This window comes from Coptis chinensis, chromosome 4 (assembly GCF_015680905.1).
Source record: "Coptis chinensis isolate HL-2020 chromosome 4, ASM1568090v1, whole genome shotgun sequence".
Lineage (NCBI taxonomy): Eukaryota > Viridiplantae > Streptophyta > Magnoliopsida > Ranunculales > Ranunculaceae > Coptis > Coptis chinensis.
This window is the reverse complement of record NC_141459.1, coordinates 64,311,408-64,328,555: the sequence shown is the minus strand read 5'-3', so window position 1 is coordinate 64,328,555 and position 17,148 is coordinate 64,311,408. Positions and strand designations below refer to the sequence as shown.

The 17,148-nt window shown below is 34.5% G+C and overlaps 1 pseudogene across 1 annotated transcript; it reads left to right on the top strand.

Moving 5' to 3' along the window:
- Positions 1 to 4,276: 4,276 nt before the first annotated feature.
- LOC147504374 (uncharacterized) lies at positions 4,277 to 15,400 on the top strand (annotated as a pseudogene). Its single transcript, XR_015193040.1, has 12 exons — positions 4,277 to 4,301; positions 5,952 to 6,017; positions 8,897 to 8,948; positions 10,372 to 10,420; positions 10,517 to 10,613; positions 10,866 to 11,016; positions 11,644 to 11,769; positions 11,944 to 12,024; positions 12,472 to 12,869; positions 13,105 to 14,428; positions 14,510 to 15,012; positions 15,107 to 15,400. The product of XR_015193040.1 is annotated as an uncharacterized LOC147504374 (transcript).
- The last annotated feature ends 1,748 nt before the right edge of the window (positions 15,401 to 17,148 follow it).

The window sequence follows — 17,148 nt, the reverse complement described above, 5'->3', positions numbered from 1 at the left end:
TGCATCATCCTCGTTTGAGAACCCATGGCTTATCAATATGCATCGCCACCGTCATTGAATTACAAAGCAAACCTAAAACCTTGTTCTTGTTGTGGCAGTTCGTATCATTAGGCATCTTAATGCGCATCATATACCGAATTCGAGCCTCCTATGGAATATTCTTACAATTACGAACCTCAATTTTCAAATTTCCCTAGTACCCAATTCAAGCAAGAGTTTTATAATCATGCAAACAATTCATGGAGTTCAGACACAAATAGTCAACCATCATTTATACCTACACCTGGTCAGTCAGAATATGAATTCACTAACAGGTCATTACCATTCACATCACCATCTATTTCAAAATCATATTCCACTCCACCATCTATCACTGACCAACTTTACCAGGTAATAGCCGAGCAAACAATACAAATTCAGCAAATAACAAATACCTTATATTCTCTCCAATCCACTTCAATCAATACCACATCTGAGACTAATATTCACCCCACCAATCCAGAACCCATCCAACAAGAGAAATAAGGTGTTACTATAATAGAGCCAATTGCTAAAGTTCATCCTAATATTTATGACAAATTAAAACACATTACCATCCACCTGACTATCGTGTGAATTCTAGATTCTATGATGCTGATTATATGCATGAGAATACTCCGACAGAAGAAACTTTAAAACTTGTGTTGGAAAGTAACTCGAAACACTTGGACAATGATAAAGAGGACAAAGAAAATCAAGTGCCCAAAAAAGAGAATATAAAATCTATGGTGGAAAGTGGATCACAATTTAGTTTGGCTGTTAATGACTTATCGATGGAATAAATTTGTGACATCCTTACTATTGCAGATATGAACTATAATCATGTGGAAAAGCCAAAATTAGATAAAAATTTCTCCGAGTCCTCGAGATCATGTGAAGAACCACCACCCAACCATCAACATTCCAATTTAACACCTCTTGAAAGCCATCCTCCATTCATAAAAAATCTTCCAATTTCTGAGGACTACACCACTATTACAAAGAAACCTCAAATTCGTACTTAAACCAATTGCCTTTGAGATCCTTCATAATTTTTTAAACCTTCCCACTAAAAAGACTTTGCCCAATAAACAAACTCACGAATCTATCATTCCAGTTGATGAGAACCCCGCTTTGATTGAATTATCAGAAAAAAATGAAACAAAATCTATGGTGGAATGTGAATTCTTGAGAGCATACGATGATCCCCTTATTCAAGTGGTTGAAAAACCCAGTTTGTCATATATCACATCATCAGAGCTTCATGAAGCACAACTACTACCACACTCACACTCTCTTGGACAATTCAAACCTGACAGGTTATTGCATAAGTTTCATGATGGTTTACATAAGCTTTCTCTTATCATTTTGCATCTTACACTCCAACTATATTATTTCATTATGTTTGGGGGTAAATGCTTTAATATGTTTTTCTATATTGATACCCAACTGTTTAGACTATTAGTCTATAGTTAACAGCGTATCATCCATCTTATGCATAATCTTGAAGAATCTGACTTAAAATGGCCCCACTTATAGTCTTGAATATCTGACTATAAAAGATTCATATTATGCTTTCTCGATGCATTCCATGGGAGTGCATCCATAAAGTAACCATGCCCTCCTTTTGGAGTGAGTAGTTGTAAGCACTGGAACCTTAGTCCACATATATCTCGCGCAATCTAGTCTATATAGCACTTTTTACTCGTCGTTTAAGTAGTGTTACTCTGTGAAGCAAATATATTATTTTTCATTTCTTTATTTTACACTTCTTTTCTTCAGGAATGTTTGTTTTTCCCCATTCTCTTTATAGAAGATTCTCTATACAACACTAGTTATGTGATTTTTAAAAGACACGGGCAATGGATTCCACATACACCAACCTTAGAAGTACGCAATCTCTATTCTTCTAAGAGCGGTTTGAGGATCAGTTATGTGTTACTAAGGGTCACCCATATCACCATGATATTCATATGAGACATCTTATATCTTGCACAGTAAATCCCCCAACACACATAACTGAAGCCACAGTCTTACTAGATTGGGTTCAGTAAAGAGCAGACACAAAAATTGCCTAAGATCACATGTTATGGTTTGTTTTCAAACTTAGTTTTAGAAATCACAGCTTTTGTACGAGTTATCATTATAACATCTCTACATAGTTTTCAAAACTTAAGGATATAAAAATGAAAATTATACACCCGGAGTAACCAAAATGATACTAGAGAAACGTATGATTTTATATTTCTTTTAGAAACCCTTTATATAGTTAGAGATACATTTAGATTGAGAAAAAAAAAAAAAAAAAAAAAAAACCTCATACACACATTTCATATGTGTATGTATAAATAGTTATTTACATACTTTCCATGTCGCACTTTTTATATCTTAATCGGTTAGTATTATGTTAGTAGTATGAATGCATGTTTAGATTTTTCTTACGTGGAATTTGGTATATGACTAGAAGATAATACAAGTACATCATGCCAAATTTTCAAATTTCTTCATTATATATGCTTTCGAAAAATAAATACAAAAATCCAAAAATTTTATGGTAGAATAATCACGTAACTTACTATTTAGATAAACCATGTATTTCTTGTTCTATATCCACCAACCCACGCTCCAAACTTGTTTGGGGGTGGTATATTTTCATCACGAACAACAGAGTACTGGTGTACTGCTGTTTTTGCTCATTTTCCTATGGTAGTCTCTTTCCTTATCTCTTCATACTTTGAGGACAAAATATATTTCTGTTTGGGGGTGGTATAGTAACATTATGCAAAACTAGACATTTCTTATATTATGTATATTAGTATATTTATTTATTTCTTAAAATATTTCGAAAAGACCAAAAATAGTTTTTTCTGTTTAGTACTAAAAGTCTTGTTTTCTTTTTCTATAATGAATACATGGTCTAGAAGTCTCATTATAACAATAGAATAAGGATTCGTTATTCAAACTTAGACTAATATATACGTACAATAATTTCTGCATCTTTTCATGAATGACATGCATAAGCATTTGATTATATATTGCAGTAAGTTTCCGAGACCAAGGTTAGAACAGTTAAGTTCCATATCTTATAAGAATCTAACCAAAAGCCTCATCTGTAAGTTTATTGAGTGATGACACAAAGAATGTATGGATAGAAAGATCACACGTCCACTTGCTTGATCACCACGCCATATCCTAAGAGAATATTTAAGTCATTTTTGGATCGATATAGCCAAATAAACGTTAAAAAACCCAAAAACATATTTTTCATCTAGGTACTTGATAAGTAATTTATTAGTGCTAGTAAAAATAGTAGATTAGAGATGCTTGAACAGTAGAATTTATGGGTGAAAATAGTAATCAAAATACTTTTACTACAATGGATGCCTGGTATTATTTGCCACGGTCATAAACCCTTGCATAGTTTCCCACGAAATTTGATCGTTAGTTCCGTATATTTAATTCTTTTAGCCACAGTTTACGTGGGCCGTGGGTGCAACCATGACTGAAACCGTGGGTACGTTTTTTTTTAAACTTTGACGGACCGTGGGGGTAGGGCTCTAAATTGGGCAGGTAGACCATTTCTCTTTTCACCTTCACCCAGTTCACTTCGCCCCCCACCGCCCTAGGGTTTCCAGTCCCATCAAATTTCTTCAATTCCCCCCAAATTTTCTTCAATAAATTGTTGGGTTTTCAATTAAGCTCAAGAAATGGCAAACGAAACCAAAAAAAATGGAAGTGGAAAAATCAATTCTCGATTTAAGGAGCTATCAACTACATGATTGGAATTGAGTTGAATTATATTTAACAACATTAGATACTCGGATTGGTCTTCTTACACAGCTTAAAAAGTTGTCTTTGCGTCAAAATTTGTTTGATGGTGCTGGTATTGAGCCAATTTCTCGGTAGAATGAGTTATCTGGAATTCAAGTATGAGGTTTTTATCTCTTATTTTCATGATTATGTGAATATATATTGATTTCAACTTAACAATTTATTAGTAATTTCAAGCACCAATTTTTTTTTCTAGGGTTTAATTTTAAAATTGGAAGAACATAATTGTTAATTTTTTTTGCTCGATTTTTTTACTTTTAATCAAACATTAGATGAAGAGGTTAGAATAATTTTCATTTTTCTTAACAGTCGTTATTTTAATTTGTTCTATGAACCAGTTTTGTTTTCAATTTTTTACTGTGGCGCTCTTTCAATCGTCTAAATTGTGTGTCCCTTTTATGTTGGTTTCGAAGTGGCGATTCTTTGAGACAAATCTTTCTTTGTAAGATCAGGTATGTTCATATCGATCTTTTACATAACCTCGACAAATTTTACTGTTGTTGATTTTAATAAAAGAGGTTGGTGGTTTAATTATTATTATTTTTTAAAATTTGTTTGTGTGGATGTGAGTATGCAATTGTCTTGTCTACTGCTTAGTAACTAAAATTATTTAGTTGAATATTTTCATCAAGTAGTGACTTTTATCTAGTGCTGTGACCCATTTTTGTTTATGATACTCAAAGAATTTGAATTTTAACTTCAACTTAAAATAATATTGCAATTCTTTTGTTGAATCCCCTGATTCGAGTTTTTGAAATGAATTAATGTAGCCTTGACTACTTGGATTAATCAATTGTTGGGGGCTGATGATGTGGGATTGGCCGTTTGGATGCATGTATTTCTTAGTACAAAATGGAGCTAATTTGAATATCTAGGTAGCCCGTGGATAACTTTTCCTCTAGATGGTTTGCCTTTCTTCTTTATCAGTCAATTTGTACAAAAGTGTAGTTATTGATAGGACCTAATGAAGAGAGTATATTGCTAAGAATTAGGCAATTTAAGAGTGTTTGATTTGTTGAAATATTTCCTATGGAAAACTTTAATTTTGTTGAAAATTTTGGATCAACCTCTTGATTTTGTGGAAACATTTCACAACTCAACAGTTTTAATTGTGTGGAAATTAAAAGTTTTGTCAGTTAGGGGGGAGTGAAAGAGTTTGGGTGAGATTAGAGCTATTGAGTGGAAACGTTTCCACCAAGATGCACTAACCAATATCATTTTAGCCTATAAATGAGCGTGGGAATTATCAGGTTTGATGTTATTCCTTTTGTCCATTATTAAATGTCATTTGTTAAATTACTTTATTTCTTACACATTTCTCTAAAACAGAAAGGAAGTGCGTTCCTCCAATATTTTCTTGCTATTTAAAATTTCAATTCTATTTTTTTGTTACAACGACCACTAAGTAGGCTTATTGTTCTTGACGGTATAATAAATCGAGTATCCGTCCTAGAGAAATACGTTCTCCTTAAGACTAGTACCGGTAAAAAAAAATGTTAAGACTAGTGCTATTATCATATAGTTTATTTCGAAGGGTACTCTTGAAGTTGTGGTTGAGTGACCAATGAAGTTGATGGCGTTTCAAGTTGATAGAGGAATATGCACTTGCTGAAACTATTTGGTTTTTTAGAGTGCAAAGTATAAAAAGGGGACTGAGGATATATATAGGCTCTAGATCTTGCACATCAATTCTTGTATTGTCTTGCATTTTCATGAAAGATATGTTAATTTTTTGTTACTCAAGTAAAATTTGAAAGGCTGAAATGTTTAGAACTATAAGTACTCTGAAGACTTAGCTCCTCCTTAGCACCCACTCCCAAGACTAAAGTAGAATGGTTTTATTCTTGTCACCAAAGGCTTCACCTGTTGTGCTAGCTCTATCATTATATTAGGAGTATAGGACTGTAAAACAGGCTTTGTATTGATTCAACTATTTTATAATGTTAATTGAAATGACACATCTATTAAGGGTCGCACAATATCCTCGAGGTGTATATTTGGCTTGAGAGTGTAGGCAACGTTTTGAGGGTGTGCCGTGAATTTCTGCGACTTGATCGTAAATAATAAAATCTTTTTTTTTTGTTTGGGATGGTGGTGTTCAGGTGAGCACATACCTTTTGAGCAAGCAATTCTTCCAGATTTCTTTCTGTTTGCAGTGGGCAGGCTTGGTACTTTTTCTTATCCTCGTTTTTTCTTAACCTTGCTTTTTAACCTTGTCATTTCAACTTGTACATGTATCTCATTTCAAAATTTCAATCATGAACTCTGTTGCCAAAGGTGGCACCCTGATGTTAAGTACAAAACCTTGTGCATTACCAATTTCTCATAGACTGTACACAAAAATAAACAGAGAGAAAACAAAATAGAGATTCTCTGGTATGTTTTTTTATTCAATTCGGATTGGATCTTTGATACTTGTTTGTTTGATCATATTGAATATATCTATTGAATTCTATTTACTTTAATTGTTGTTGTTGTTGTTCTAGATCTTGGCTTGTTTGTATTGTAACGTTCCATAATTCAATTGATCTAGTATCGGATTGAATTTTATGATTTGATCTATTTGATCACTCAAAATGATCATGAATTTATATAAATACATTGCCACATGTTGTTTGTGTATAGTGTGGACAAGTAGATCATATGAAATTGAACGTGTATAATTTCTGAGCTTAGAATCTGATGCCAATATTGTTTGTTGTGGACTTGATAATTCTCTAAAGGAATATTCAGTGTAAGTTAAGAGTGTGCACACTTTGGAAAAGTTTAGAGGACTTGGTTAACAAAGAGTGTGTTTTCCATTGTGAAATTTGGGATTGAATTGTACTATTTGAATAGAGTTTACTGCTAATTGTTTAATGATTTTGTTTCTTTAGATTGCATTTATTTGCTTGAGAGGTGCACAAGTGCGTGTATTGTGCGTCTATTTTTATATAGATTTTAATCACACTCGTTGATGATCATTACTTTCATTCTTCTAGATATGTTTCTTACTTTTGCTTTCTTCAGCTACAATTTGTGTAATTATTTAGGCTGCCAAATTTCAAAAGTTACAACTTACCAGAAATCTGAAAGGCATTCTCTTTATTCTTTGTTGTAAGAAGGGGATTGATTGAGAAGATTCTTGAAAGATGGCTAGTTCTACGAAAATTCTGGGTCCTGCATTTAAAGGAGTTGGTCAGAGAGTGTATCCTTACTATACAACTAAATGTGATACTCCCCCTCCCCCCTTTTCTGATGCTTACCGTTTTAAAAACTTAATTGTAGAGAAAAAAAAAGTAGGATTTTCTTTTTTAATATTTATACCGACCAATATTTTTCTCATTCTTTTGTGAATTAGAAATAGTGTTAACAAACTTTTTATTGTCATTTTGATTCGTACACAAGTCTATGAGAAATTGGTAATGCACAAGGTTTTGTACATAACATTTACCAATAGATCATGAAGCACATTTCTTTCCTCCTTTTATACGTCCTTATACTATATGGTCATATTAAAGTTAAATTACGACCTAGCAAGAGGAAAAACAAGAAACGAGGGATATAATAATATTCTTACCTGTCTTTCCTTCCCAAACTAGCTAGCCACTAAATCATCTAGCTACTAGGTAGGACCAGCAAAAGCTGCAACCTATTCCTTCTCCGATGTGCTTATCCCATCTTGTTCATGTCCTTGATAGGGGATAGTATAGGTAGGGAAAAAAAAACCTTGCATTCGTCCTTCCCGAAACCATCATTTGCTCAGGCAGAGAATGGCCATAGAAAGCCTTTTCGGTTGATCATGTGGACCTATTTTCTCTTATCAGAGGCATTGGTGTCAGTCTATTACTTGAGCTATCCTACATTCCCACTAGCTACCAAGACCTAAGAGCTGCGGCGGATAAGCTGCAATGCATAATAGGTGATCTATCCTAGGTTGAGGAATCAATCAGGGAAGAAGTCCTTCAACAAGCAGAGATTAGATCCTGGAGTCTAAGTCTTCTAACTCTTGTTTTACGACTTCAATTGGATAGCCTATAAAGGCAAGTTCGCCAACTGAAAACAAGAAGTTGGGAGGCCTTATGCTACTAGCAGAAGAGTAAGGAAACTTTAGCTAATATAAAGCCAGGAAAGAGAGAACTGCAGGAAACGACCTTAGGCTCCTCCCTCTAGCTAGGAGGGTGGTCTACAATCAGAGCTGCACTCTCCTTCATGTATTCTTCTTTTGGAGTTTGTTAATAACGTCTATAAGAGAGAAAAAAATCCTTAAAACGGGAGATTCGCTCTGCTCCTACATCCGCCTGGCTACAATAATAAAAACCTCAGGTGAACCATTCAAGAACCTAGCCTTCACACATACAACTGCACTAAACAAGAGGTTTAAGCACTACAGGAAAGAGGAAGCTAATTCGCTCCGCTCCTACGCTCTTGGCCTAGCAGCAGCCCATCTACTTTTAACTTGTCTTATCGTGTTATAACCTTTAACAACTAGCGTAGAAAAAGAAGCACTACACCATAATAGGATATTTGCAACACGGACCTTTTTTGCTTTGCAATGGTTGTTTACCATTAGGAAGTTGCCAACGCTATATAAGCGTTAGCAATATTATAAAGCGTTACTTTATTTCAGTGAATTTAAGGAATTAATTGCTAATGCTTAAAAATTGTGTGAGAAGTGTTGCAAATTAAAATCTTTAAATATAAAACATAACTTTACTTTCTCTCATCTCTCTCTCTCACCGCCGCTACACTCTCCAGTCTCCTCCCTCTCTCTTTGCCCACACACACTCTCACTGTAAGAACCTTAACTCTATTTGCTCAGTTACAAGACACTTTGGTTATCTTTGGTTCAATCTTTGTTTAATTCTTTTCAGACTAGATTTTTGGGATTCCTCCACCACGTTAAAACTTCAACTTTTGCATAATCCACCACCACCGCCGTTAAACTTCTTGTTTCTCAGTTCAAAGGTTAATTGATCTTCTCAGTTGAAAGCTAATTGATTTTCTCTCTCTGGTCAATGGTTAACTGATTTTTTTTTCTCTCTGTCCACATTGACGACTTCGACAGGTAGTGGCACCATTAACGCTGAAACAAAAGGTCTTCTCTTCTTATCATACAGGTAATTTTAATTATAGTTAAATAGAAATGGGTCATGTTCAGAACAATGTGAAATTTTGTTGAAATATTGGATTTTTATGTCAATGCAATACTTGTGGGTGTGTTGGCTGGATTCAAATTGCATTTTGAGACTCTTTGAACTTATTTATAAGGTCCCATGTTGTGAATTAATCAATGGATCAGTAAGTTCATGTTTAGTTTTGAATTTTGTGAGTGTTTTTAATTACAACTGTTTTGGAACCAAAATCTTGGCTGTTGCAATCTTGTCAAGTTTCCAGCATTTAAATGGTAGGTAGGTTTAGGATATCATGCATGTTTGAGCTGCTGGTTCTCTTTCTCTGACTTTGGTTTGAAGGTCTTGGGTTGTACTGTTGGATTATTTCCATTCTCTGACTAAGTGTCATTTTTTTTCCAACATGACATTTTAGTCTGCAGTAACTCTTCATAGGAATGCTTATTAGCATTTGCCCAGAAAGACAATTAGAACTCAAGAGTCAAGAGTGTAATGCACTTGTACTGTTTTGATGTGATGAGGAGCTTGACAATTTTTTCTTTCTAAATGAATTGTTGAGCTGCTGCAATTGTCACTCGCCTATTACTTTCGTGAAAATTCCATCAACAAGAGTTCGAATCAGTATTATTAATGGCGGGAAACGATCTGGTGGTGGTCGGGATTGTAGAGTGAAAGCTTCGGTGGTGGATTCTCAAGAGAACTATTCGAATTTCATTAAGCGTATGGAACAAACTTGGTTAATCTCTCAGGTCCAATTTTAACACACTCCCTTTTATATATATATATATATATGTATTCTAGTTTGGTCCTTTTTAGGGTTTTATTTGGATTGGAATTGAATTCCTATATTTCAATTGATTTAATTTTGTCGTGAATTGACCCAAGAGTTGGCACCATCTTACAAGATGCTGAGTTTGTTTCTAAATAATTTAATGTGTTCCAAGTTGCAATGTGTTGGTGCATGTCTATTGACAAAATATTTTCTTTTACTACTTTCATGAGGTGCTATCTTCCATTCTTAATACCTCTTGATGCGTGCAGCAACCAATGCCAGTTGCTTGTTCATCATGTAACTCTAATATGAACTACTTTGTTTTGTTATTTATTTGTCGAGTTAATATAATTATTATGTTAATTGCTGCAAATTATTCTCCTATATATGTTATGTGATGCCCTAAATTTTGAATTTTTAAGGTTGAACTCATCGCCTTCCGTGCTCAACACTATGTTTAATGGACACAATCTTAACACAAAATGGATATGTTATGTATCAAAGTTGTGATTTGATATGACACCCCTTTTAATTATCTGGATACCATAGCATTCGTCGTGCCCTTGAGTCGTTCGTGGATGTATGTATGTTTGACTCATCATTTGATTCACACATTGTCTTCGTTTGTGTTTGATGTAGTAACTTTTCTTCTATACATCAACAACCAAGTATTGCCCAGATAATTAAGGTAAATAAAAGACATCATAATTAATCTCGTTGTGCGACAATGCAGGAGGAGTTTGATACATATGATTTGAATGCTCATTTGTTTATGAGACTACAGTTTCTTAAAAAGGGATCCAAGATTATAGAGATTGTTGCTGCAAAAGATGTTATTTTCACTCTTGCACAGTCGAGCTTTTGTGCTGCTTTTATTTGCAGTAAGTATTCATCATCTAATTGGCTTACAGTTGGGACATCATTTATCTTAGAATGCGAATAAAGTTGAGAAGTTATGAAAGAACTACTTTGTGAATTAAGAAATGAATCATTCAACCCACATTGTACTAGACTGCTAGGTGTTTTAAATAAAAAACGAATGTGATTACTTTGATATCTCTAAAACACTTCTCCTTGAGAATTCATATTCATGTCCTAATTCTTCTTGTTTTGTTGTGTATTGATGTTGACAGCAACCAATAAACGCATTTGCTTTCTGAATATCAGCCCTGATGAGGTGATTAGAAGTCTTTTGTATAACAAGAACAATGAGTCTCTCATCACAGTATCAGTTTATGCCTCAGATCATTTTAGCTCGTTGAAGTGCAGGACTACTCCAATCGAGTAAGAAATTCGATGGTTTACTCTACAGTTATAACTCACTATTTGGGGTGGCTTTGTTTAGTTCAGGATATATTTTATTTTAGCATGGAAAGGGTGATATTTGATGGAATCACAGTTAGTTCAAATATAACTGAAGGGCACACAATGTTTGAGGCCCTTTATTTGAGGGTAAAGGAAAGAAAATTATGATAGAAAGTGTATAAACTTGCTTGCAATTGAGCTTTCCTTATGTTATTTGCCATTTTTATTTCATGTTTCCTTCAAGCATGCAAAAGAATCTGTCTGCTATCCTTTGCAGGAGTTCTTATGTGAATGAAACGGTGGCCTAGTGTTTGCATCTGCATATGTATCAAAGAATTTGTGCCCCTTTGTTTATAGTTAAAAATATTCTTAACATTCTTATTTGTATTGGAATTAACCACACAAAACTCTGATCAGAAAAGTATCATACAGTATATGATTTTGCTTGCTACCACCTACTAGTCAATATTGATACTTGATAATTTATAGAGCTCATCGGTGTGCAATATGGAAAACCTGGACTGGATTCTGTACACTCCAGCAGTTTCAAATTTTAAACATATAATCATATGAAATTAATACATTATTGGATTGATTATTTTGTAGGTATATTAGGCGATATCAACTGGATGCTGGATTTCCTCTTTTTGAATCGGAATCACTTAAGTGACCTGGTTTTGTTGAGTTTGATGATGTAAATGGAAAAGTTTTGACTTACTCTGCTCAGGATGGGTAAGCAAATTCAGTTTGGTATTACTGTTTAAAAAGTGCTATGGTTGTTTTTATCACTTCCAACTGGTTTAAGGATTGGAAGCACACAACAATGCACTAGTAGTACGCAGTAAGACTATCCAGAATTGACACGTTGCCCGTATTTGAAAGTGATTGTCTGTCAAATTTGTGCAGCATTTACAAGGTGTTTGACCTCAAGAACTACTCATTCTTGTACTCAATATGTGACGAAAATGTGCAAGAGATCAAGATCAGGTCTGTAATTTTTAGTTTTTTTCAGTTTTTTTTCTTTATTTTTTTTTTTTTGTTCTCAAGTATCTGTGTAATTTTATTATTTTATTCATTGTTTTGTATCTTTTTTTTTGTGCGTACTAGTCCAGGAATCATGTTGTTAATATTCCATAGAGTTGTTGGTTATGTTCCTTTAAAAATATTGTCGATCGAAGATGGAACAGTATTGAAATCATTTCATCACTTGCTACACCGTAACAAGAAAGTTGATTTTATCGAGCAATTCAATGTGAAACTTCTGGTCAAGCAAGAAAATGAGAACCTACAAATATTTGATGTGAGGACTTGTTGGTTCTGTTGTACCCAATTGCATATAGTGCTTTTCCTTGGACATCTTCTCCAAGGGGCAGGCATATGCCAGGTCTTTTTATGTTTTTTCCTCATCGTATTTCCTTGCTGTTTTTTGAGCAGGTAAGAAACTTGGAGCTGGCTGAAGTTAGCCGTACAGAGTTTATGAGAACCACCTGTTCTTCCTCTATGATCCCATCTGCCTTTTCTTCCTCTATGAGAACCACCTGTTCTTGACATTCCGGAATAGAACTGTTGCTGTTTGGAATTTTCGAGGAGAGCTGGTAGTTGTGGCATCCCGACTGCAATACAAACAACATCTACATCACTAGTGATCAAGACCTTATCATCTCATACTGCAAAGCTGAATAAGGGGTCGAAGATGATGGAGAATGTAAGGGTATTTCTGTCCACTGTTTCTTCAATGTATATTATATGGTAATGGTATTGATTTTATGAAGGGAAAAACAAGAAGGCCAAAAGAATTGCTTCCCAATCTGATGAGTCATGCTCACCTCAAGGTAAAAACTTAAACCACTCTCCATTTTCTCAATTTTCAACTCGTCAAGTTACCACAAGATTTTCTTTTTATGCACTGATTTTATGTAATCATTGTTTATGTCGTCGAGATATGGTAGTAGACAACAAATGCTCATCTTTAGGGGGTGGGGCAAGTATTTAATTAATTGCATGAATTTAATTAGTATGATTGTTTTTCTGAGTTCATTATTTGTTTTGTGATTTTTTTGGAATTAGATGGGTTTTGGAGCGGCACTAGGATTTATATTGAGTGAAGTCATTGTCACTAATGCCTGTTATTGCATTTTGAAGATTCGGGATTGTTTGGAAAATCGTATAGAAATTTATAACCCTTAGTAAATCTGAATTTGTAACTCTCAAAACTCTTTTGAAGTTATATATATGGTTTAATGAATATAATATTTTTTCCGACGTTTGTTTGTGTTTATTTTACTTGTTAAATGGTATGAAAAAGCATTTGTAATTTTATTTGCTTCTATATGAAACCAGGAGGTGCAAGTTTAGGGTAGGAAAAAAATTAAAATAATTTTTTTTACCATATCAACACATTAGTAACGGTTGGAAACCGTTGCAAAGCAAAAATAAATATTAAAACATCAATCAATAATCGTTACGAATCAAACTACGCAATGCTTTTTAATCGTTAGTAATTGTCACTCTGCAACGGTTAATAATCGTTGGAAAATTTGGTTTGCAACGCTTTTTAACTGTTACAAACATTTCCAACACTTTACCCACGCCCTATTTGCAATGCATTTTAAGCGTTGCGAAAATTATTCGTAACAGTTTTTTTCCGTTAGTAATAGCCTATTATGGTGTAGTAAAGATTAGAAGGGACTTAAGAACAACACTTAGTTCACTAGCATGGAAAGAGCTACCTTCCCGGTCTACAATTGGGAAACGCTCACTACGATCTGTAGCCTTATTTAGGAATAGCGCAGGGTAACTAATATCATGTCCTTGCTCCACTCCGCTCTTCGTCTAACAACAAGATCTACTACCAAAGGAAAGAAGAGAGCTATAACCTAACAACGGATAAAAGAGCGGATAAGTGCACCTGATGATATCGGTTGCATTAAGACAGCCATCCAAGAAGAGAGCTACACTAACCCAAAGCTTGGGAGATGAGACTCTCGTTCGATCTTCCGACAGTGCTACTTCCTCCTTCGCTTTCGGTTATCTGATATCAAGTAACCACTTGAATGTGACTTTGATGGATAAGCTTTATACATTTGGAAGTATCAAGTGATGAACTATATGTTTGTATTTTTGTTCCATATCTAAATTTTCGAGTCTCATCCACTCACTTGGCATGTCTTGTTGGATTGACTTTAACACATATTTTAGAAGACATGTTTCACTATAGTAAGTATACTATATTGAGCTATGAACTTGTGGGATTGACATGTAGAACCTGTAGTGCCTTTTTTGTTTTTATATTTGTTTTGACGTGGCAGTTATTGTCAGTGAAGTAGAGCCTTTGTATGAACTTTTTAAGAAACTGAGCAGCTCGATAATCGATGATGGGCTTATTCACAAGGTCTGTCCTTTTATCTTTTCTTGAGTTTCCCTGATTAGTCCAGGATTGATTGCTAATCACCTGCCCCATTCTCGTGATTAGGAGGAATTTCAGGTGAACTCTTGGAGAGACATGAGCGGCATATCCATCAAGCAGTATGGAGATCATGGTTTCAAAGAAGGAAGAGGAATATAAATCTAATTTACATTGTTTCAACCCACCCAACTGTGAAGGCTTCTTAGCTTTCTTTTTTTGTCACTTCAACTTCAGTGTTAATAATTCTAAATTCTATAGTTTACTACATATATCAATTGACCATCCTGTTTTAGCACCTTATTACCTTGTAGCTTAATAAGACCCTTTTTAGACAGCGCCCCGGTATATTATTTGTTTGATAGGTGAAAGTTAGTTTCAGATATTGGGCTTCATCCAGTTGCCCACATACATTAGTCTTGCTTCTTGAACACAGTAGTGATTTCTAAATTTATTTTCAAAGTTAGGCCACATTTTTTTTATATCTTTTTTGGTTTGTAGGAAATTGTTAAGGATTGATTCGAATTCAATACAAGGTTTGTTTTTTTTGGTCTGACGCTTCGACTTGCTATGTAAGACTCCTACATTTACCATGCATTCCGTTATATGTTGAAGTAATTTTTCGTTCTAAGACTTATTGTAGTCTTTATGCTTGACTTGTTGCAGCCTATTGAACCAGTTACAGGCTTGAAAGGCTCTCACACTAATGCAGCTTGAGATTATGATCTAGCGTATTATCTTAGAATATGTATTCTACTTGAGAATATGTATAGTACTTAGAAATAACAGTTGTTAATAGTTCTAATTATCTGAGTTTACCGTGTGTTTATTAGTGATTTGTGTATAGAACATCTCATATTACTTGTCTATCTTTTTGTTTAGGAAAGTGTTTATACAGTACATGTGATACAGAGAGACTCTCTTTTTGAAATAGTTAATTCAATAATTTGCTTTGTACTAGTTTATATAGTACATGGGATGAACGGAAATGGTGATTTTGAGGTGTAGGATGGTTATTATGGAAGTTTTGTTAGGTGATTGGCAGGTCTCTATTGATTGCAGGTGAAAATACCCCAAGAATTAAAATATTAATATTTTTTTAAAAAATAATAATAACTCTGCCACGGTCTATGGCCGTAGCAAAAACAACAGATCCCGCAGACCAAAATTGTAGGAAAGTTGACTTTTCCCCAAGGCCCAAAACCGTAGGAAAATATGGTCTTTTGCCATGGATTATGCGACGGTTTCTACTGTGGCCATACCGATGACAATAACTGATGCAAAGATTGCCGCTATTGGTAGGTTTTTTCGATGCACAAATAGTCTGCGGTCCTGTGAGGAAAAACTCTTTTCCCACGGTTTTGGATCGTGGCGTAAAACCTGTTTTTTTTGTAGTGTTTCAATATCATAGAAATAATGAGTAGTCATGTTCGGTCCACTCTAGTTGCACGTTACTTGAATGCAAGTTTAGATTAGATAAATATTTTACTAGTGAGTAGAAATAGTAAAATTGAGATACTAAAACAGTAGATTTAAATGATGAGAGAAGATATAGAGAAGGTTAATCTGCCATGCAATTCGATTGACCATTAGGTTGATTATTGATCGAATTGCCTATTGATCTCTAGTGAACACCAGTTAGTCTCGGATCAAGGTTTCACTAGCTTGAGAGTTTAGCTCCACCACAAATCTCTTTGGTGCTAGTTCTAAACTATAGTTTTCCGTTATAAGCTCTATCTCTATCTCTATCTCTAGACACTCACAATGAAGAACTTGAAGTTCTTTATTCAACACAATAAATACTAATGGCTACTCATCCTCACGTGACTTTATAAACCTCTTCTAATGGAGGTTTAGCCGCGATTTATTGGAATCATACTAACTAAATATTGAATAGAAGACATAATTAAAAAGACAATAATTTAATTGAAGAACTAAAAGCTTTTTATTGGTGGGAATTAATGGTGGCTACAATACTAGAACTATTCTAAACTAAAGAAAGTAAACCTAATTTAAACTAAACTAAACTAATAATAAACTAAGGGGTTGAGAGAAAAGAAGAGATGAGAGTGTTTAGCCTTAACCCTCTTTATATAGGAGAGAGTTAGGGTTACATTTTCGTGCATGGGTAAAAAAGGGGGACTTTGGGCCTCTAATGTGACCCCTAAGTCTATTAGGTTAAGTCTAAAGAGGCCACAGTTGCTGGAAATTATTTCCATGCCCTTTTCTTCTACCTTTATAGCTCTAATTGGGGCAAGTTTAGGTCCACTGGAAATCTGGTTCCGAGACGGTCGTTTTGACATAAAGTAAGCCCAATTCTGAGGCCCGAGTCCAAAGATACGGCCTGTTGAAGTTTTGTTGACTTTTCTATTTTTTTCTACCCGGATTGACTTTGATTGGGCTTGAAAAAGGGTTTTCTCCATGATTCTTGGGCTTTAAATGTAGAACTTCCTCAGCAATCATCTTGACTCGTTTTCCATGCAAAAGTGGTGCCTTTAGTTACCTAATCAACTTCAAGTCTTAAAATGTACAAAAACACGTAAACAATACTAACTCTCATTTATTATAAACATAATTAGCCTAAGTAGAATACTATTAAGGGGTTTAAACTACATTTTTGGGTGCTTATCACACCACCCCAAACAGCAATTTGTTTGTCCTCAAGTAAAGATGAGAAATATAAACAGATAAGTGTCCAAAAATGAGGT